Genomic DNA, 23106 nt, shown 5'->3' with positions numbered 1-23106 from the left:
CCAGAAAGAGCTCTGTGCAGCAGTTACGTCCTTTCTGCCAGTTATTCCTAGAAATTCTGCATGTACTGCACATTGGAGCCCAAGGGCAACAGTGCCCTGGCCGAGAGAGGCAGAGACAGCAGGCTGCCTACCCCTCCTCCACAGCTCTGACCGCCTTGCCAGATATTCTATGGGATTCTTGTGTCCCAAAGAATGTCCATGCGAGGCCACCGGATTTGTGGTTTCCGTAACCTACAAGGAAGCTTGCCTGCTGCTTATCTAAACATCTCCCCCAACCGTCACTGCCGTGAGCTGACGCTGCAGAGCCCATCCATGGCTTAAAGCAGGTGCTGGATGCCTCAGAAGACAGAACACAAGCCCCACACACCCAACACCCGCTCTGAGAACAGGTAGTCTTCAGGCCACACTCAGGGGAGCTAGACCTCTAGGCTTCAAACTAATGGTCCACAATTCTGAGTCTGGTGGTGGGGACAGTCAAGTAAGATAAGAACCTGCTTCTCAGAGGGGACACACTCCAAGACGGGCCCCAGATGTGGGAAATGACATCAGGGATTCATTTGCTATTTTTCTTAGACATGACAAAGCTTAATCTATACGTTACAGTAAAAAAGATTAACAACAATAAAATAGAACAGTTATAGCAGTACTATAGACGGGGGCGGGGGGGGGTGGTGGTGGTGGCGCACGCCTTTAATCCCAGCACTCGGGAGGCTGAAGCAGGCGGATCTCTGTAAGTTCGAGGCCAGCCTGGTCTACAAGAGCTAGTTCCAGGACAGGCACCAAAAACTACAGAGAAACCCTGCCTCGAAAAATCAATCAATCAATAAATAACAGTACTATAAATAAAGTTATTTTAAACATGAATTATTGATTTTTTTTAGAAGTTTCCACGTGCTATTTTGAGATTCTGTTGACCAAGGTAAGGAGTGCCTGTAGCTTCAGAAGGCTGACCCAGTTCCAAAGGGACTCTACAAACTGTCAAGTGCCTTTTGTTTTGTTTTGTTTGTTTTGAGACAGGGTCACATGTAGCCAAGGGTGACGTTAAATTTGAGCCAAGTAAGATCTTGAACTCCTGACCCTCCTGACTCCATGTTCCAAGTGCTGTCTCCACCACTCCTAGCTAATGTGGTCCTGGGGATGAAACCCAGGGTTTCGTGCACACTAGACAAACACATCACCAACTAAGCCACACCCTCAGCCCCTCAAGCCCTTTAAGCCACCTGCCCACAGGTATATACTTTGGGGGGTTGCTCAGGGCAATGGTGGCACATGCCTTTAATCCCAGCACTCAGGAGACAGAGACAGGCAGATCTCTGTGAGTTCAAGGCCAGCCTGGTCTACAAAGTGAGTTCCAGGACAGTCAGGGCTACATAGAGAAACCTTGTTACAAAAAACAAGCAAATAAACATAACAACAAAAAAAACCCCCAAACTTTGGGGGAGTTTCCCTTTTGGAAGATCCAACTCTTGGCCTCTCCAGATAGCCCCTGCGATTCAAGTGTCTGTTCCACCTGCCTGCCTTAATCCTAAGGGTGGGGTGTAAACTAGGGTCCTCCTAGCTGCTCCCACCAGGTGGAGATCAACAACAGACCCAGACCTGGGAGAGATTTGTGGGCAGCAGGGTGAGGGGAGGCAGAGCGTCAGGGCAGACACGCTTTCTGCAGGGTCAGCATCCTGGGAGACCCCCGCTGCACCTGACTCTCCCTCCTAATGAGTGAATCGAGAAGGGTGACCATCCATCTTCCTCGCCACCGGCCCTAATTAAGCGCCAGCAAATTCCCCAACCAGGCTGCCGCGTCCCCGGCATAATATGTTATTTACCTGCGGCTAATAGTTTCGCCGGTAATGATAGCCTCGTATCAAATGACCGCCGTTTGGCTTCTGACAGTTTTAAAGACCAGTCTCGGGGACACTACAGTTTCTAATTACAGGGTCTGTCATCGACGAGGTTCGGTTCAACGCCACCTCCTTCTCCCGCGGGTGACACTTCTGTCCAGACAGGAAATTTAAGCTCAGCCCCGACAGTTAAGGTTAAAAATACTGCTGTGTGCAAGCGGCAGATCATAATTTGGGTCGCTGCCGTGTTTAATTAATTGGACTGTGGCAATCAGGACTCCGCGGGCCGTAATTACAGGCAGGGCGAGAGGCCCTGCTCCCCTTACAGTGTCTTACAGCTGTAATTTCGCAGAGGCTCTGACCTGGCTCCGGGCTGGGCCCCAGAGCTCTCTCAAGGCAAGAGGCACTTCATTAGGCCACCATGATTTGTGAGGCAGGGCAGGTGGAGGCCGGGAAGCGGGGACAGGGCAGCTTGCAGCTGTCCACACCCTTCCCAGGGAGGGATGCCCCTCCAGGATTATCCTGGCAGGCAGCCGTTGTGGGAACAGTGGCGGAGACAAAAGGATCCATTTCTAGAAGCCAGAGACAGCCCCAGCTGCAATCCTAGCTCCAGACCATAGGACCTTCATCCCGTGGTTCCCTGTGCCTAGCATTCTTCCCCATCCCAGCAAGGAGTCCTCTCACTCCATACACCAGTGGCTTTTTGGCCTCTCCCCCACCCCAGATTCCTCCTGCCTTTGCTATGATAATCCTCCCCATCACACCCCTTCTCCTTCTGAGCCCACACCATACCCAGTTTGCTGCCTTTCCTAGGTCACAGTGGCAGAGCATTGTCTACACTCTACCTGTGCCAGGCTGACCTTGCTCGAGCTTCAAGGAGGGTGTATTGCCAAGTTGGGTTGTACTTGAACCTTTTGGACTGGGCCAATAATGAGAGTTCCCCTGCCCAGGGGGCTCCTCTTGCCCTTGACCAGCGGACCAACAGCTACAGTGGCTAGCCAGCCAAGAACAAGGACTGGCTTCTGACCCTGGGTGAGACGTGCTACTCTGGAAGCCTCTCTACCCATGGCTGCAATGGTCGACATTGGGGGCTTGGAGGTCATCCTGCCAAGATGGCATGTGTGATGACACCCACCCAGCCTCAGTGTCCTTCATCTGTGACCTGGGCAGAGTGTACAGACCATCCTTGGGAGCGGAGCAGAAAAAGGAAGGGGTTCAGCGAAGGTTTCAGAAGCTCCACTACGTAAGCAGCAGGAAGCTGAAAGAGGGCCTGGGCCATCCTTAAGCAGCCATGAGGATCAAAGTGGACCAGAACCAGCGGCAATTAGCAATTTCCTTCCTCTGACACCCCACCAAGCCACCTCGCTTCCATCTGCTGATCCCAACATCTTGGTAAAGAGAATCTCACAGGGCTGCGGTCACATCTTGTTGAGCCTTGTCCTGAGCGGGGACACTCATTCACACACAGACGGTTTGAACTGTGTCTATGTCTCTGATCTACTGCTGGGACACCATGACCGAGGCCACTCTTATCAAGAAAAGCATTTAACTGGGGAGCTTGCTTATAATTTCTGGGACTTAGCCATTACCATCACGGCAGTGAGCCCAGGGACAGGAAGCATGGTGACAAGCAGGCAGGCATGGTGCTGGAGAAGTAGCTCAGAGCTACATCCAGATTCATAGGCCAAGAAAGAGACTTTGGACCTGGCAAGGGCTTTTGAAACCTCAAAGCCTACCCTCAGTGACACACTTCATCCGACAAGGCCACACCTCCTACTCCTTCTCAGATAGTGATACTCCATGGTGACTGTTCAAATACTCTGAGGGCCACTCTAATCATACCACCACAAGCTGCATGCCACCCTGTTCTCTTCTGCGAGCTCCTGTGCCCAAATCCACTGCCCGCTGCTGTAAGGGACTGTTCTTCCTGGCCTGAAGAGGCCACAGCTCCAAACACTGGAGTTTGGAGGGAAGAGGTGACCTGGGGACAAGGATGGCGGAGGTCAGAATGCAGCATGGCCCGTCACTCTCCTCTCCGCGGTGATGAGGACATCACCCAAACGCATACTTTTTCTTTTCTTCTTTTTTTTCTATTTCTATTTTCGTTTTTCTTTCCTGAGACAGGGTTTCTCTGTGTAGCCCTGGCTGACCTGGAACTCACACTGTAGACAAGGTCAGCCTCAAACTCAAAGACCCAACTGCCTTTGCCTCCCAAGTGTTGGGATTAAAGGCATGTACTACCATGCCTGGCTGAAATGTATATTTCCTTCCTTCCCTCCCTCCCTCCCTCCCTCCCTCCCTCCCTCCCTCCCTCCCTTCCTTCCTTCCTTCCCTTCTGTTTTCGAGACAGGGTTTCTATGTAGCTTTTGAGCCTGTCCTGGAACTCACTTTTGTAGACCAGGCTAGCCTCGAACTCACAGATATCCACCTGCCTCTGCCTCCCGAGTGCCGAAATTAAAGGCGTGTGCCACCACTGCCCAGCTTGAAATGTATATTTTTCAAAAGATACACTGCAGCCCAATTCCTGTGAAGAAGGGGCCTCGTTTGGAAACAAGGTCCTTGCAGATGTCAGGTCCCATGAAGCCACACTGGAGTAGCGTGGCCCTGAATCAAGTCTGACCCAGGACCTCACAGGAAGAGGAGGAAGGACAAGGAGGAAGGACTAGGTCAGGTACACCAGGAAAGACCGCAAAGGGAGACCATAGTGATGTAGTTACAAGTCATAGGACATCAGACAGACACAAGCAGCCACCAGAGCTGGCAGAGGTAGAAAGGACATGACTCTGGGTGGCAGGCATGGGAAACATGGCAGGGTGGGGTGCGGTGGAAGGGTTGACACCCTCCCCACAACTCTGGTGCCCATAGCTTTAGACCAGATCGGTCCCTGGCAAAATGCACCCTCTACCCTGGCCTTTGGTGTGTGGCTCCCATGGAGCTGGGGGTTGAGGGGGTGGGGTACAGACAAGCCTGCTTATGAGGAATGGAAGGCTGGGCGGTGAGGCCCTGGAGAGAGCGCCTTCTGAAGAGCCAAGTGATTTATTTCAGCCAATTACTGTGTGCTTCTCTTCCCAGGACCACATGTAATTGATTGAAACCTATTGAAAACAAATTAACCAGCGCAGGGATGCAAAGATCTGGTTATCACTTCCCTGGAGGGCCGCAGGGACCATGAGCCACGCAACACTGCATCTGCCCCCCCTTCCCCGGAAGGATGGGGGATACATGAGCAAATGCTGCCAGGCCCAGCAAGCCATCTGCACCTGAAGCCTGCTCTCCACCGGGTCCTCCTGGGGCCGTGCTAGGCTATCTGGAGGTGCACCTAGCTTTCTGCTGGGGAATCCCAGAATCTATGTACCAATAGGGAGTGAGGGCCTCCACAGAGTAGCTCTCAACACGAGAGTTCTCGGGTCCTAGTTAAGGAAGATATCATATCTTGCCATAACACGCTTCTTGGTGTGTAAGGTGTGTAAGGGGTGGGTATGGAGGGGAGCGAGACTCTATTTTACCACAAATGTGTCAACAACTGAACTTTTTTTTTTTTTTTTTTTAAGACAGAGTCTCTCTACACAACCCTGACTGCCCCAGAACTCACTATGTAGACCAGGTTTTGCTGAAACTCATAGAGATCCGCCTGCCTCTGTTTCCTAAATGCTGGGATTAAAAGGCGTGTACCGCCATGCCCAGCTGTCCTACTGCATTTTTGTTTTCACAGGCATGGAGGCATGTGTCTTTAATCCCAGGGCTCAGAGGATGACTGAAGAATTTAGTCAGAAGGATTCAGAAGAAATGCTTGAATTAGAGGTCAGCCTGGGCTACACAGTGAGTTCCAGAACAACTTGGGCTACAGAGTAAGACTTTACTTCAAAAATTTTTTTCTTTCTTTTTTCCCCCTTCCTTTCTTTTCCATTCTTTCCTTTCTTTCCCTTTCTCCCTCCCTTCCTCCTTCCTTCCTTGTAGTCAAACACTGTAGTATCTTCAGCTCATCTACTCAGGAGGCTGATGTAGGAGAATCACTACCCACGTGTTCAAGGTCATCTTAAGTGGCAGAGCATAACCCTGTCTTGAAGGTGGGGGATGCCAGATTTATATAATAATAATAATAATATATATATATATATATATAATTTATAATCTTATAGCTCAGTGATAAAATGCTTGCCAAAGATGTACAATTTGAATATATTCCCAGGATTGCAGAAAGGAGGGAAGGAAGGAAGGAAGGAAGGAAGGAAGGAAGGAAGGAAGGAAGGAAGGAAGGAAGGAAGGAAGGAAAAAAGGAAGGGGGTTGGGTGAGGAAGTGATGGAGGGATGGAGGCAGCAAAATAACCTATTTCAATTCCTCTTTTTCTTGCGTGGTGTGGGGATGGACCTGGGCCTCACGTATGCTAAGCACACACTCTGCCTCTCAGCTATGCCCAGCGGAGCCTTCACAGTTCCTCCATACACAGTTCAGGCTGTCAGGCACACCTGTATCCCCTGAATGTTAAAAATCTCTCTCTTGAAGCAATGACCTTCTGAGGCATGCCTGGCAGACTCTAGCCAATGCCAATCCTGAGCCAGACCCCCCATGCTCACTCTGCCTTCACTTGCTACCACTAGTGCTCAGGGCTACCTCTAGGCTGTCCCCTCCCTCCCTCCCTCCCTCCCTCTCTTCCTCCCTATAGAAGAGCGTTCCTGTATAACCTGTATATCTATATAACCTGTATATCCTATAGAGCGTTCACTGTATAACCTAGAAACCTCAGCTCCCAGAACAAGCCAAGCCTCCAGCAAAGGCAGGTGATGCTACCTGCACCGCCCACCTCCACCCAGACACCTAGGGATCTATTGACTCTAGCTGGCCTGTAGAGATTGCTTCTCCTGTCCCTGTCACCGGGGCAAAGTGCTCACTGCCTATCATCCTGCAGGTGACCAGACAATCTCTTCAACTTGAGCCTTACCTATGGCTGTCCCTAGCCAGCCATTCAACAGCTCAGACAGAGAACAGGGTTCCAGCCCCTGTAGAGACCCTGGGCATGGTCACTGCTGCCCTGTCACCATTCCAGGCTCTTCTTGTATTTTTGCCACCTCATGTTGTCTTCAGAACAGGCAAGGAGGAGGACATTCGGGCTCCTTCAGTCAGCGATTCCTTTGTTCCTGATGTTTCCCTTGTCAGCCCCTGTGGTAGAAAGGTCAGAAACACCCTAACACCCCCAGCAGCCCAGCATGTGTGCGTATACGTGTGCGTGTTGTGTAGTTGCAGTGTGCATGTATACAATGTGTGTTTTCATATGTATCTGGATGTGTGTGCATCTATGTCATGTATACTTGTGGAGGGAGTGTTGGTGTGTTGTGCATGAGGATATCTGTACGTGCTGTATTGGGTGTGTCTGTGTGGTATGCACACGTGCACACATGTGTGGACATGGGCCTATATGTTTGGTAGGGTATGCTGTGCTATATATATATATGTATATATATATGTACACTATGTATATATACATACACACACATATAAAAATACGTGTGTCTTTCTATCCTGTGTGTTTATCTGTGTGTGCTTTTGTAGTATGTGTGTGCACAGGTATGGACATGCATGAGTGTGTATGGCAGATTCACGCATCTGGTCTGAGCTTAGGCATGACTTGGAGCTGGAGTCTCAGCTAACTTGGTGAGGATGGCAGCTTGCTACAGACCACACAGTGTCCCTGCTGGCCACCCACCATGCATAGGACCCTGCAGATCATCAGTAGGAAAAAGCCTCTACTTCTCCTGCCACCAGTAGATAATATGAGACACCTTAAGGGACCAGAAGACCTTGGCAGGACATGGCTGAGGACTCACACCTGTGATCATCTAGTCTAGCTGTCCCGGTGGCTAGCTCTGCAGATATATACTCTACAGATGAGGAAATCAGGCCTCTCACTTCAGGGCACAAGTGACCCCGCCTGCACCACAAACAGCTGTCTGTTGTGGAAGTATGGTCCCAGCTGTTCCTCGGATAAGCTCTGCGGCTGACCTTCCCCTGCAGAACCTGCTCAGGACCCAGCAAGCAGCCTCCTGTCTTGTTTTAGCTGGGCCTGGATGGCCACCCTAGCACAGGCTCACCCACACGCGGCCCTTGGGCCTCAGCTGACCCTGTGCCCTCTTCCCATCCCTCTGGTGTCGTAATCTCCCATTTGCTCCTCCATCTCCCTCACTGGAAGCTGCCGGGAGGTATTTACGGCCCTGCTCTCCGAGAGCCTCGCAGTGGCACTGTCGTCCCAGTGCGACCGATACAAGCGCTATCACTCATGCCGCATAAACCTGTTGTAACATCCCCATCGGCTGGGAAGGTCACCATCACTCTTCCCGTGACGGTGCTCGGGAGATGGATGGTTCTGGGAATTACCGCCGGCGACAAAGCGAGCACCTTTCACCTCCCAGGGCAGGGGTAAGCCACTGTCACTGTGTGCTTGGCCCCAGGGAAATGAAGCAGCAGACCCCTGCACTGGGCTGCACCCCAGGACCCCCAGGAGCATCTGGCTGTCCTGCCCGAGAGCCCTCCACCTCTGGCCTTGAGCAATTGTTTCCTGGGCCCGCAGAGGAAGCCTGGAGGCAGGCACCAGAGGGGGCTTTTGATAAATGAGGAGTCAGACCTGAGGACAGGGATGAATTACCCTGGCTCTGGGTGTCCTTTCGGGCAGAATGAGCTGTCCCTGCAGATCACAAGCTTGACCTTCCCTCCTCCATCTCTGAAAGGCCTTCCTTCGTCCTTAACTCCCTACACGGCTTAGCATTTGCCTAGAATCTTCTCTCGAGGGCTTACCATAAGAGTGTCAGCTTGGGAAGTTGTCTAAAAGAGTAGCTTTGTGCCTTGAGCCACGTGTCAGGTTCCACAGCCAGGCCAACACCAGGGCCTGGACGCCCACTCCAGTGCTCTCTGCCACGACACTGTAGACACAGTCTCCCAAAGCAGCTCCATGTGACGTCAGGAGAGCGGCCACCAAAAGGGCCGAGACTCTACCCCAAAGAGCAGCGCTGACCTGAACCCACCGTGCCCTTGCTACAGCAGGCTCCAGTCTGACCTCCTGTGACGAGCAGCAAGGGCCTGCAGAGTGACCTGGCCAGGCTATGTGGACTGCCATCAGGACACTTTACTCCGCCAGCCTGTGTCCCAGTTATTAACAAGGCACAGTTCCACTGTGAGCCCAGGACTTCCAGAAGTTTGAGGTTTCTAGGATGCCCAGGTCCCCCAGTTCACTTCCACCCATGGCTCCAGGACGTGGTCTTTGTGGAAATGCAGACTTAGCAGATAAGAGTCGGGGTAAAGGGAGGCTCACCTGAGGAAGGTGACCAAAGAGCTGCATGGTTGGAGCCATGTACAGAAGCATAGAGGGGGCTAGGGATGTGGCTCAGTGGTTAGAGAGCTCAGCTAGCCGCACTAGGCTCTGGATTTCATCCCCAGCACTCCGTAAACCTGGCATGGCAAACACCCTTTAATCCCAGCACTCAGGAGGTGGAGGCAGGAGGATCAGAAATTCAAGGGCTTTCTTGGCTACATAATGAGTAGAAAGCCAGCCTGGGACACATGAGATTATGTCCCCAAACAAAGGGGAAAGGGAGGGGTTCTTGCTCTGGCAAAAGTCCCAGGTTGGGTTCCCAGCACTCATGTGGTAATAGCTCCTAAAAGGCTGTTACTCAAGTTCCAGGGGATCTCACGCTGGCTTCTAGGCTCCAGAGGCACCAGGCACACATGTGGTGCAAAGACATACATGCAGGCAAAACATTCAGACACATAAAATTAATAAAAAAACATTTTAAAAGCCTAAAAAGAGAGAGGGAACGGTGCAAAGATAGAGACAGACAAAAGCCAAGAGCGTCGAGGGGCACCTGGAGCTACATGGAACTGGCAGCGTCTCGGGCTCCCCTGCCTGTACCTCCTTTAGATTTCCGGCCTCCAGAAATGTGGGAGAATATGTTTTAACTTAAGCATCTGTTTACTGAAGGTCTATGCAGTATAGCAGAGAACAGAGACGATCTAGTTCACCAGCAGATGACAGGATAAGGAAAACACGGCACGGAGAACACGGACTACTATTCAGCTCTAAAGAGACATGAAACCACAAAACCTGTAGGAAAAGAGCTGGACTTTAGAACGTGTGGAGTTAGTGATGTCCGTGTCAGGAAGAGCAAACCCTCATGCTCTCCCTCACCTGCAGAATCCAGGCAACAATATGCGCATACACGGAAACACATAACAAGTCATGGAAGTTTTGTGTTTGGTGTGGATAATTGCATAAAATTTATTCAATAGTGAATGCATAAAATCCAACGGGAAGCTCCACAGCTTCCACTCTGAGTGTCTATGTGAACTGCGGAGCTCACTGAGTGGTGTAGTCTTTAGGTATGGTTAATTTCCACATGGGCTTTTTATTTGCAGCGTTTTAAAAATAAAGGGGTGGGTTTTATTTGCTTGTTTGTTTTGTTTCTTTTCCAGACAGGGTTTCTCGGTGTAACAGCTCTGGCTGCCCTGAAACTTGAAACTCACAGACATCTGCCTGCCTCTGCCTCCCGAGTGTTAGGATTAGGGGTGTGTGCCACCATCCCTGGGGAAATTAGTTTTAAAACAACTAATGCCTGCTCTGGGTTATGGGTCAAGGTTACCTGAGGAACTAAGCTTCTCCCTGGGAAGAAGCCAAGGGAGGGGTGTGCCTGGATACACAGTCCTCTCACCGGATTCTTTCCTGCAGATCAGTGTCTCCTCCACAGGCTCCCCTGACCTTCTGGTACATTCCAACTCCAGACCTGTGATGTTTTCAGCTTACTGCCTTCCCTACCTGATGCACACACATCAGCAGCTCATGGATTCTTGCCAGGTAGCCCTCTACCACATACTTCAGCCCAGTGTCATGCCAGGCAGTCTCGGGGAGAGCAGGCTCAGGAGCCCTCCTGAAAGTCATCGTCCCTCAGAGGACAGGCATCTTATCTAGAACATAACTGGGTTCCAGTCTCAGCTCTGTGTGACCTTAGGCATGTTGCCCAGGCTCTCTAGGTCTCAGTTCCTCATCTGTCCAATGGGACAGTAAAGAAGCTGCCTTGTAGCATTAGGAGTGTCTATCTGTTAACAGGGCAGAGGCCCTGGGGACAGGGGCAGTAAATGGGCCCCAGGTAAGCCTATGATGACAATTGTGTTTCTGGAATTCTCTAGAAGACAAGCACAGTGTGTCAAGGGGAAGGGATTCAAGTGGTGAGGGAGACAGGAGGGACCGGCAGGAATGTTGTGCCAGAGATGGACCACAGGGAGGTTGTGCAGGTTGCCTGGATGGCTCTAGGCCAGCATCGGGCTAGGTCACCAGACTCCATTTTATTTATAGATCAAATGAACCTGCCCTTGAGGATGTCCCCATCCCAGCCAGAAAGCCTATTTTAAAGAGCAGGAAAAGCAAGTTAACTCAGGCTCAGCTAGGTGTGACTGGCATTGGGCAGGTATGGCAACTGGGTGTGGCCACTGGGCTTGGCTAATGAGCTTGCTCTTCAGGCGAAGAAGGGCCGGCTTCCTAGCCTGGGGGTTCTCAGGAAGCAGAAGCCTACTGGCTCCTGGGGTACACAGAACACTTCTGCATGCATACAGGGGCAAGGTACTGGAGGCGGCTCCTACTCACTTGAGCCGAACTGCCTGAGATCAAGCCAGCATGGGCCATGTCCCTGCTAAACCTCCAAATGTCATCAGCAACTGTGACTCCTGAGAAAGGGACCTTGCCCAGGCTGCATTCAGTCGGGCCCAGTGTCAGCAAGCTGGGGAGGAAAGGGTTTATTTGGCTTACGCTTCCAAATCATAGTCCCACATGTGGTTTCTAGGCAGCCCATGCTGCTCAGCCCTGTCTTCCCCTTTCTCTGTAATTTCCTCTCCTCTGGGAGCCCACCCCTGCCTGCCTGTTCTCCTTAGACTTTATGGACTTAGCAGCAGTCCAGGCTGGAGTGGCCTTCGCTCTTCTATTCTCTCTGCCCAGAAGACTCTCCTCAGAAACCTGTTCTGGGATCATGCCTTAGTCACCTCCGAACGTGGCTCCCACCCACTATCTCGTAAGACTACGCCGACCCCTTGCCCCCTGCTCTACCCTCCACTTTGACCTCCGAGCTCCCGTGTCTCCAACTCCCTCTTCTCATTTTGGTCCTGAGGTCACTGCCTATCTCAGGGCCCAGGATGCCCTTTGCAGCTCCTAAGTTCCAGGAAGCAACACAAGGTGTCCCGAGAGCCCTCATCTCTTCTCATGGCCTTAAGAGGCTTTCTCAATGGGGTCTGGATGGAAGCGCACAGTCAGGGTGTTCCTGAGAAGATCTCACAAAGAACAGCACCAGAGGGAGGCTAGCTACATGGGCTTCAGGCACATAGCTAATGGCTCTTCCTGTCACAAGGGCTGCCAGGAAGAGGCCAGCCTCAGGGACCACCAGGATGAAACCTCGGCACCAGAGGGAGGGGAGGGCCTGGCCTGGAGTGGATGGGTGTCAGGCAGTAATGGCTGCACCCCCATCTGCAAGCTGGGTGCTGTTCATCTGACCATATATACACACGCTAATCAGCTGTGGCCGTGGCACCCAGCTCAATTCAAATTGATTTACCGAGCCTGGAAATGGATACAAATGTGATTAAAGGCCTTTTATTTTACATAGGTTCTCTATAAAATGATTGAAATCAATTGCCCGGCAGGCCCTGCGCTATTACTGCACAGAGCCTGCCCCACTATTGACGGATATGGTGCCAGGAGGCTGAGCAGGGCGGCGACAACACCCACAGCTTAGCCCTGGGTCACTGCTGGGGTGGCTGCAAGCATCCACCGGGGTGCCTCTCTATGGCTGCTGGGCACCTTTGGGGAGGCAGGAAGAGCCAGTGGGTGAGGGAGCAGGCCCAGGAGGAGGCATCGCCATGGCGACAGCCTCCCACACCATCTTCCAGCCCAGATGCCTCCTGTCTGTGATGGACAGAACCTGGGAGGCTGGTTCCGGATTCTGGCTCTAAGGAGCGGCAGAGTAGACATGTCTACCCTATCTCATGTTTCTTTCAGGAAGTCAAGGCCAAAACACAGGTTGGGCAGCAGAGTGACAGATGCCCCAGTCAATTAGATCCTCTACTCATTGGATGTGTGCAGAGTCCTAGTGGCTGCTATGGGTTTGTTCCAGAATCCTCAGGTAGTGAGAGACTGGGTCTGCCACCTGCCCTAAGGAGCTAGCTAGAGCCACCAGCTCATCAAATGTCTGTGGAAGCCACCATGGTGATGATGCCCATTCAGCCAGCTTCCCTCCTGGATCCCGAGACAAGGATTCTGGATCCCTGGGAATGGTGGGCCCACACTCTACCAAAAGCACCTCCCTACCTCTTGGAGCAGGTGGTAGCTGCCAGGATGCTAGGTTTGCCGCCACTTCATTTCCAGTTCCTTCCTCATGTGGTTCCTTACTATGTTTCTGTCTCCATCTTTAAAAATATTTATTTGTCTTATACATACTGGTGCTCTGCCTGCATGGATGTATGTCTGTGCCCCATGTGCAAGCCTAGTAGCCACACAGGTCAGGAAAGGGCTTCTGATTCCCTGGAACTGAGTTATAGATAGTTGTAAGTCACTATGGAGGTGCTGGGAACTGAACTCTGGTCCTTTGCAGGAGTAGTCAGTGCTCTTTAACTGCTGAGCCCTCTCTCCGTCTCTGAGGTACTTTCTAGCATGACTCTGGGAGCACTGGAACCCTGGAAATGAGCAGGGGACAAAGAAATCCGGAGGAGAGCTGCTGCTCCTAGCAGGGGTATCACTAGCATCTCCTATGCACAGGGTTCCAAGAAAGCCAGGGTTTGTGCCTGTCAGACAAGCATCTGGAACAACCCAAGTAGCATCCACTCCATCACACCTCCACAGGTAAGTGAACAAACAGCCTGGGTCAAGGGGGAGGTGGCCCTTAGTTGCACCTGTGTTCTATGTTCTGGGCTCATTTATTCCCAGAATGCATTACAGGCCCAGAAAGGGAAGGCAACTTGCTCACAGTCACCCAGAAGGGTGAAGCAGGTTCTGGTCCGCTTTCCCCAGCCAGGGTAACACAGGGGAGCAAGCACCCTTTCCCACAGCCCCAGGTCCTCACTTCTGCCTCTGTTTCATTTTCTGAGAAGGGAAGGAGGGAGCGAGCCCCACCCTGCTTTGGGTACAGCCCTCAGCCATGCCTGCCTGCAGCCAGCAGTTCCTGCAAGGTCTGCCTGCTTCCCGCAGGCTGAGCCTGCACCACCGCATTAAGGACAGATGGATTACAGCTAATGAGCCTGCTCGCACCATTAACACTGGAGCCTTCCCTGGATTAAAATGCGCACAGCCCGCCGGGCTGGCTTGTCACTCTCGAGGTGGGCACCTCGGCTGCTGGCTGTGCGTCAGCGTACCCTTAATTGCTCTTGTAATTGGGTCGCCTCGCTCCTGGGAACCCTGATGCCACCCTCAAGGGATGGCAGGCTGGTAAGACTGCCTTTTCCATCCCAGCTCTAGCCCCACCCCCCACCCCAGGCAGGGTTCCCTGGGGTATTACTCAGCCCCCTCCCTGAAGGTCTGCCAGGGCCAGACCAGCAGATGCCTCATCCCCAGGATTGTGGAGAAATGACTGGGTCACCCATCAGCTCCCCAAATCTCACAGCCTCTAGCCTATGGCATACACACAGACCCCTCTCATGCAGCACTACTACTACTACTACTACACACACACACACACACACACACACACATTTACACACGTTCCCACACTCACATGTACACACTCATGACTCCCCCTCTGTAGGATGAAGAGGAAATCAGAAACAAGGGGCTGTCTGCGCAACAGGGTAGGGCTAGGAGGCCCTGGGCCAGAAGCCAATTTTCTGCCCTGACTCAGCTGTGTGGTTCAGCAAGGTTACGCAGTCTCTCTGTGCCTCTGTTTCCCCATCTGTGGAAATGCGCATGTACTATGTGAGTCGGCAGATCTAACAGGCGTGGCACACGAGTGGGAGCAGCCTCACTGTCACCAGTGTGCTGGTTCTGTCACGTGAGTGTCATGTACACAGAGATTCTGACCTCAAACTCTCTATAATCAATCCAGGCTGGCCTGAAACATGTGGCCATCCTCCTGCCTCAGCTTCCTGCTAACTCATGTCTAGAAGGAGCCTGAAGATTATGAGCAGGAACAGGACCAAAGGCTGCTCCCAGATGCTTTGGGGGACACCTTTGGGCTCAGCAAGGTCTCAGAGGCCAGGGGAATGTAGCAAGGGACACTCAGTGGAGTGTCCCCATATGATAGCTCAGGGTGTCAACGCCCAGGGTGCTTCCCACACAGTAATATGGGCACTCTGCTCTGTCAGGAATCCAGAGCCACTTCACCCAGTGTCGAGGAGCCCAAGGACTCAAGGACCTACTGCAGCTCCAGTCAATCAAGCCCTGTCTCCCCTAGGCCTATTTCCCCACGTGAGATATGGACAGCTAGGGTACAGTATCACACACAGTCATGCACACACACACTCACGCTATCTGGGTGCACAGGCAACAGAGTGTTGTGGGAGGCACCAGGCAACGGCTGGCAGTGGGCAGGAACTGAGGCCTGTCCCCGAGGTCTGAATTATTCACACACAATGGCTGGCACCCTTACTTACAGCGCAGCCACCGACACCTGCTGGTAGATGATGTGGGTTCCGGCTGCTCTCTCAGTTAATTAAGGGAACACTTGTGCCAGTGACTTCTCAGGTGTGCAGCCAGGCGGCCCCAGGTCTCATCCCGCCGCCTCAGAGACACTGGATCCCCCAGGACCTGCCAGGTGGGTAGGAACAGTGACTGAAGCTTTGCCGGGCTCACAGGTAGGGCTGTTGCCTGTCTGCTACAGGGTGGAGGCAGAGGGGGCAGGCCTCGAGAGCTGCAAGGGCCGAGTCTGGATCTTGCTGGAGGCTGAGCAGAGACCATGCACAGATTCTCTCACTTGACAGAGCTGGGCACAGCCACAGGCACTGTGCGCTGGCAGGTTCTAGCAGGTTCTGGCAACCTTCTAGCGGGGTAGGAGCAACAGCCAACATGAAACATTTACAAAGGCCTTCATAACCATCTGTGCTGGGAACAGAGGGGCGGGCTGTGAGCAACCACAGCCTTTCTGCCCAAGACACCAAGACCAATGATGGAAGACATAGCAGGCCACTGGACCCTGATGGCCCCATCAGGACCAGGTCCTGAACACCAAATAGGGACAAGGGCAGAGTCCACTGGACTTCCATTCTTGACAAGGTCCTCTGAACTGGATTGACTTTTTCTGCCTTCATCCAAGAAATTCCCACGTGCCCCCCCAAACCCTCCTGGAGCATCCTATCCCTCTACCTCGTCTTCCCTGTGAGACACAATCCTCTCTCACCACTGCAGGCAATGGTAGTTCACACGTGGTTTATCTTGGCGAATTTTCCAAAATAGGAGGTGCTCCTGGCCTCTGTTTTGCAAAACGCTGGCTGCAGTGGCTGAGCCATGCATGCAGCTAGCCAGCAGCAGAGCCCGAGCCTGAACCTGGGACGTCTGGCTCGCTTCTCAGCTGCCTCTGGACAGGAACATGAGAAGAGGAGAGAGAGAGAGAGAGAGAGATTGGCTGTTTCAAGAAAGGCGGGTGTCAGGAGCGGCTAGACCCAGTGGATCTGAGAGAGAAAAAATGCTGAGACCTGAGGCACGAGGCAGTCAGCTCAGAGAGGAGCGGGGCAGGTTACAAAACAAAACTGAAACCTGAGCAGAGGCCGCAGTATGATCCTGGGAGGGGACCATGGACTGCGGTTTCTGTCTGCATATCCCCCCCCCCATACACCCACACGCTCAAGTGCTGGCTCAGCATGAAGCCCAGCTGCAGGCCTGACGATTATTTCAGGACTACAGGGGCAGGTGGAGAGCTCATGGCTTAAAGCTGAAAATGGCAGGGGGAGGGGGGTACTCGATAGGTATCAAGCAGAAAAATCAGGCTGGGGGACTTTTGGGCCTGCCTGGCAGACTCGGCCACCTGACCTGGACCCAGCCTCCCCAGGGGCCTTGGCCGTCCCACCCCCGCTGCACCTGCTGTGGGGGTGACACCTCAGCAGATTGTTCCCATGGTCCCCAGGGAGAGCAATTGGACACGGAGCAGAGGAGCTGCCACTGTGCTGTGTCATCTACTCTGGGTGGCCAGGGAGGCGACAGGTCCTGCTGGGCCTCCAGGACACAGAACTATCCCCTTCAGGGAACAGGACCACCTGAGTGCAGAGCTAAGACCCATGGGCAGGCTTACCCTTGAGTCAGAAAGAATGGAGTTTGGTCGTGGTTGCCCCATGTTTACATGAAGCTCTAGGTTCAATGGCCTTCATCGCACAAAATGAGCATGGGGTATCCACCTGCAAACCCAGTACCCAGGAGTTCAAGGCCAACTCAGCAACACAGCAAGTCCAAGACCAGCCTGGGCTACATGAGGTCTCACCTCAAAACAAACAACTAAAAGTTAGCTGCGAAGTTAACTGCAGCCTCCACGCCTGGCTGGGGTGTGGGAATTCAGGGTTTTAAAGGCCATCGACCGCCCTTGGGATGCAGGTATGACTTGGGTAATGTCCAGGGCGAGGTGGCGATGACTTCTGCAGCCAGCTCCTCCCTGTACTCGGAGTCCCCCAGGGTCAGCAGGAAGTCTACCAAACAGGAAGTGAGCAAGCTAGAAACCTCAGAGCTCAGAGCACTGAAAACCGGTGTCCACCCTATGCACCAGCGGCAGGGACGAAGGACTGGAGACAACTCCTACCCACTGAGAAGTAACGGACCTGGCAGTACACACGGTGGACCATTACTTGGCCACGAACAGGAACAAAGCTGTAAGGCATGTTGCCATGGTGAGACGTGAAAACACGGTGCTAAAGGCTGATTGGGATGATGTCACTTGTGATCCAAACACGTCTGAAACGGAGGCAGGGGGATTGAGAGGCCAGCCTGAGCTACAGAGTCCTAGCCTGTCTCAAAGAAATGGAGGTGAGACTTTACAGTCTGTGAATTAGATCTGAGTAAAGCTAAAAAAAAAAGTCTAGCCACCCCAAAAGAAAAACCCTGCCTTGCACCCAGCCAGAAACCAGGGCTGCCCACTCGGCAGGAGCTCTGGGGGCAGGGCAGGTGGGTGCTGCCATTCCTTATGGAAGACTGCACTGGTCTGCCTGTGGTGACATTACTGAAGTCAAAACACAGACAGACAAATGCTTGCCTGGAACCTGCACTGAGCATGTGGTCCAGGCTCCAAGGCAGATGCTGAACCACAGGGACCCATCAGTCCCACACTGCTGTGATGCGGTGGAGAGTTAAGGACTTAAGAAGCCTTAAGTAAGCCGGGAACGGCATACCGAAAGATGGGAATAGTGTGTGCAGCGGAATCCTGGCCAGCAGAATCCAAGGAACAAACCATAGTGGGCATGGTTTTGCACAGGAAGAGAAGGGAAGGTGGCAGGCCAAGCCTGCTTGAGGATGGGGGTGAAGGGAGTCCCTTACCGGGACTGCTTCTGTTTGATGTTTGGGGACCAGAAGGTGGGACACCAGAAACCCCAGGCCAATAGTTCTCTGCCTGTCTTCCCAAGTGTCTCTCTGTCCATCTTCAGTAAGCCACTCAGACCTTCAGGCCTGCAGGCCTCTTGTATTCTGAGCAGCCTTCATGTCTCAGTGTAGCTTGTCAAACCCTGCCTGCTCCCTCCTTCGCCGCTCACAGTCGCCCAGGTGGCCTGCTGCAGCCCAGCATGGGGTTTTTTCCCAACGCCCCCAATTTCAAGTTGGGCCCATCAGAAATTCTAGTAGTACAGTACAGCGGCCACCAGGGAAGCCACCTGGATCTTGCATCCCAAAGCCACAGGAGAGAGCTGCTTCTCTGAGTGAACCCCCACTCCCACCCCAGGCCCACCAGGTCTCAGCTGTAGGGTGAAAAATGAAGAAGGGGGACACAGGGGTCTCATGCCTCAGCTCCCAGTCAGCACACACAGGGGTCTCATGCTTCAGCTCCCAGTCAGTACACCCAAAACCAGGCTGTGCTTCCAGACTGTCTGGGCTGCCACCTGCTGCTGTCCCTGTGGCCTCCTTTCTGCTCTGGAGCCACTTGCTGGACAGATCTTAGCAGATCTGTGCCTTCAGTGTCCACACCCAGACCCTCAGGGGGTGGGTATGTGGAAACAGGCTCTCTGAAGATAAATTAATAGAGATAAGTTGAGGGTTGGGGTGTATCTCGGGGCTACAGTGCCTGCCAAGTGTGTATAAGGCCCTGGGACCCATCCCCAGCACAGTGAAAACAAACAACAAAGGTAGGTTTGTACAGGAGGAAGAGCCCTTAGTCCTGTGTGATTGGCATTCATATAAGGAAAGGACTTGTCTGTCCTCAGAGATGAGGACAGGAAGACAGGATGAATCTGTGGAAGCAGAGTTTGGAGAGGCGTGGCCATCATTCAAGAAATGTTGGCCACCACCAACAGCCGAAGGTGGTAAGAAGGAGTCTCTCCTGGAGCCTTTAGGGGCCTTCATTTTGGGCTTGGCCTGCAGGAGTACGGACTTCTGTTGTTTTAAGTCCTATAGTGTGGGCTGTGCAACTTGTTCACTATAGGAAATGAATTCATCGGGAGACACAGCTCTCGCTGGGGCCACTCTGCACAGCGCCCTATCTCCTCTCACCAGAAAACACCAAGTCAGGAGTAGTGACATCTTCATCTGTCATACCGGAGCATGTGATGAGCAACTTCTCAAAGACCAGAAAGTCACTCTGACTGGCCCTGACCATCAGCAATGTCATTGTTCCTCAACTGATGCTGTGTGTCTCTGTGTGTGTATGGGCACCATAACAGTGCAGTGCCCACAGAGGCCAGGAGAGGACACTGGATCTTAACTGATGAGGCAGATCTCCAGCCTTCATTTTTCTCTTTTTCAAGACGTGGTCTCATGTACCCTAGGTTGGCCTTGACCTTGGTATGTATCCGAGGATGACCTTGAACTTCTGACTCTCCTGAGATTATAGGCGTGTCCACCACACCCAGTTTAAGTGGTGCTGGGAATTGAACCCAGGTCCTTTTGCATCCTAGGCAAATACTCTACCATCTGAGCTATAACCCCAGCCCCCATCCTTCAGTTTAAACCATGGCCAGCTGAAGTGGGATTTTCCTCATAGCCTCTGATGCCCATGACTGGAATAAGGTGGTCCTTGGGATTAGAGGAACCATAGAGGAATTGCTACCAACAGACATGGTGAGGGCTGGTTACCCTGTGCCGGTCAGCAGGGGTTGGATATCCTTAGGTATGGGTCTGGGCAATGAGGGGCCAGGGTAGGCAGGGGAGGACCCCAAGGTGGCCCTCTATAACAGCCAGGCTCCCTGGTGTGCCACAGAGGGCGCACCATGCTGGCAACAGGAGCCAGTGGTGCCCCTTCCCTGCTTGCACAGAGCTTGGGCGTGCTGTGTGCCTGCCAGATGGCTGCTCGCCACGTGCCGGAGAATAATCACTGTTAAAAATTCACTGGGTTTTCTTTTCTTTTTTTAGGTTCCGTTTGCACTCTCTGCTCCCTTCTCCAGAAGGTATTAAGCCACTACTGGTGGCTTTAATTGTCTCTAATTAAAAGAAACATCACCTGGGACTTGGGGCTTCTTTACTCAGAGGCTATGGGGGGGCATAGAGTTGGGGGAGGGCACCCTGAGGCACCTGCACGACCTCACCTGGCCCATGTTGCCTGATGGAAATCCCAGGTGTGATGGATGCAGATCACTGGCATCTTGAGCCTAGAACCCCAACAAGCAGCAGTGAGGGGAACCCCAGGGGTAGAGGCATGGAAACAGGGGTCAGCATAAAGGACTATCCGAACTCAGACTCTACACAGGTCACGAGGAAGGAATCTGGGTCCCCACTGTCCCTGCTTGCTAAAAGCTATTGCTGACCCCATCCCCAGGCCGTAGTATCTCCCTTAGTACATGGGTAGCTCAAGATCACAGGGCCACATCTCTGCAGAACCCTGAGCCCTAGAGAGGGGTAGGGTCAGCTGAGGAGGACCATTGCCCCTGTCCTGGGCATAGCTGCAAATCAGCCAGACAGCGAGAGGCATCATGTTCCAGTCCAGCCTGGATGCCCAGGACTAAGAGAATGGCCAGTCCGAGCTGCTGGCCTTCTGGAAGGAGTGGGGGACGGCTGACAGCTGGCCGTTTCTGAGGCTCCCATAGGAGCACTGCAGTCTCAGCCCACAGTCTGAGGTGTCCCTGGGGCAAGAGCAGCCTTAGGAGCCTGTGGAAGGTGGACCCTGGGGGCTCTCCCTGCATAGCCAGGGTGGTGTCCCTTCCTCCCTTATCCGCCCTGGACAGTCCTCCCCTTCCACAGACAAGCAGCCCACTTGAGGGGGCTGGCTAGTATTTTAGTCTTGAAGGTGCTCTCCTTCTAGTCAGGCCAGCTAACTTCTCCCCGTCCCACAGTCAGGAGACAAAGCACTGTCTTCAGAGCCAGGCCCTCATTCTCTTGGCTCCCCACAGACCTGGGATTTAAAAAAAAAAAGATATTTGGTTTCGTGTGCATTCATGCTTTGGCTGCACGTACATCTGTGTGAAAGTGTCAGATCCTCTGGAACTGAAGCTCAGACAATTGCCATGGGCTGCCATGTGGGTGCTGGGAATTGAACCCAGGTCCTCAGGAAGAATAGCCACTGCTTTTAACCGCTGATCCACCTCTCTGGCACCCTAGTCCTGGGATGTTATTTAAAGGATACCTTATTTTAAAATATACGAGCCGGGCAGTGGTGGCACACGCTTTTAATCCCAGCACCTGAGAAGCAGAGGCAGGTGGATAGATCTCTGAGGTCAGCCTGTATTACAAAGCAAGTTCTAGAATATCCAGGACTACATAGAAAAACCCTGTCTCAAAAACAAAAAACAACAAACCAAAACAAGAAAAATACATGGTCTGTGGTGCTGGAGAGATGGCCCAGCAGTTACAGAGCACTGGCTGCTCTTCTACAGAACCCAGGTTCAATTCTCAGCACCCACCTACCAGCTCACAACTGTTTGTTAACTCCAGATCCAGGTGGTCTGGCGCCCTCTTATGGCCTCTGCTGGTATTAGCACTCAGGTGGTGCAGAGACATGCGTGCAGGCAAAATAAATACTTAGAATTTAAGTACACACACTGGCAGGGATGGGTGTGTAGTTGCTAGAGCTCTGGGGAGCTCCTTCCTGCCTTTCCAGCTTCAACCTCAGGGACTCCTGACTCGGAATCACACGCTCTCAGTTCGGCCTGTTTGTCACGTGGCTTTCCCGTGTCCTCTGTCAAAGGACTTGGAGCCTTGTCTTCACCCAAGGTAATTGCATCTTGACTCCCTCATCTGATTCTATCTGTGAAAATCCTCTTCCAAAAAGGCTGAGGTGAGGGTCTAGGTGGATAAGGATCTAGGCTAGGAGCTCTTTGACACCGGCTCCTCCCAGAACTTGTGCTGTTAGCTGTCAATGAGAAACAACGGCTCCCTCTGCAAACATCTGTTCTGATGGTCTGTGGCTGGGTGGGGTGGAGAGGCTGTCCCTCCCACAAAGCTCTCCAGGGCCTGACTGTGGACTGGGGCCTCCCACGGGCATGGAAGGACCTGAAGATCAGCTAGCCCAGCCTGTCACAGAATCGGGATCTTTCCCTGTAGCTCCCATTAGTGTGGTCAGAGGAAATCCAGACAGATGTATTACAGACACCACGGGGGCGGGGAGGGAGGCACCTTCCACAAGGAGGGACACACAGCAGGCAGGTCTGCGACCTCAGCTTCTGCAGTGTCTGGTACCACCTGCAAATGTCTCAGTTCCAGCACAGAGAGGGGCAGTGGCCCTCCGTGAACCAACCAAGGGTACATGGAAAGCCCATGCTCAGGCTAGAGCGTTGGCAACCACGAGCACTCTGCACCCTCTCCCCATCAGGCCCCTTCCATGAAACCTGGGTCACCAAAGTGGAAGACATGCTATACTGTGTGACTCCTGAGATTGCCATAAGCAAAAGTGATGGTCCTCTGGGGGGGGGTGTCTCTCTGAGGACCCCTGCTCCGAGAGACTGGCCATGTACTATGTCCAGCCAAGAAGACTATGCATAGGGATGAGAGGGAGCGAGAGACCCACAGGTCTGCTCCCACTGTCTGAGTTTGCACACCCTACACAGACAGAGGAATACAGGGTGAATCAAAGAAACCCTACCCAATTACATGTGCGCAAGACCCCACGGGCGTTGCTGGCCATCCCCAGGTTCAGGGGCAAACAAATGTCAATGGCTTCACACTGACTAATTGGAACCCATCAGCTACTGATGGGCCCACAGCTG

General features: G+C 52.8%; 1 protein-coding gene and 1 non-coding gene across 4 annotated transcripts in view; both read right to left on the bottom strand.

Moving 5' to 3' along the window:
• Gse1 (Gse1 coiled-coil protein) overlaps nucleotides 1-23106 on the bottom strand; it is a 344446-nt gene that overhangs the window by 128797 nt on the left and 192543 nt on the right. The window lies entirely within an intron of this gene.
• Nucleotides 19820-19894, bottom strand: Trnap-agg (transfer RNA proline (anticodon AGG)). Its single transcript has one exon. It is a non-coding gene; the product is annotated as a tRNA-Pro (tRNA).

Source organism: Myodes glareolus, chromosome 22, assembly GCF_982192425.1.
Source record: "Myodes glareolus chromosome 22, mMyoGla1.1, whole genome shotgun sequence".
Lineage (NCBI taxonomy): Eukaryota > Metazoa > Chordata > Mammalia > Rodentia > Cricetidae > Myodes > Myodes glareolus.
This window is presented reverse-complemented; position numbering and strand designations above follow the sequence as displayed.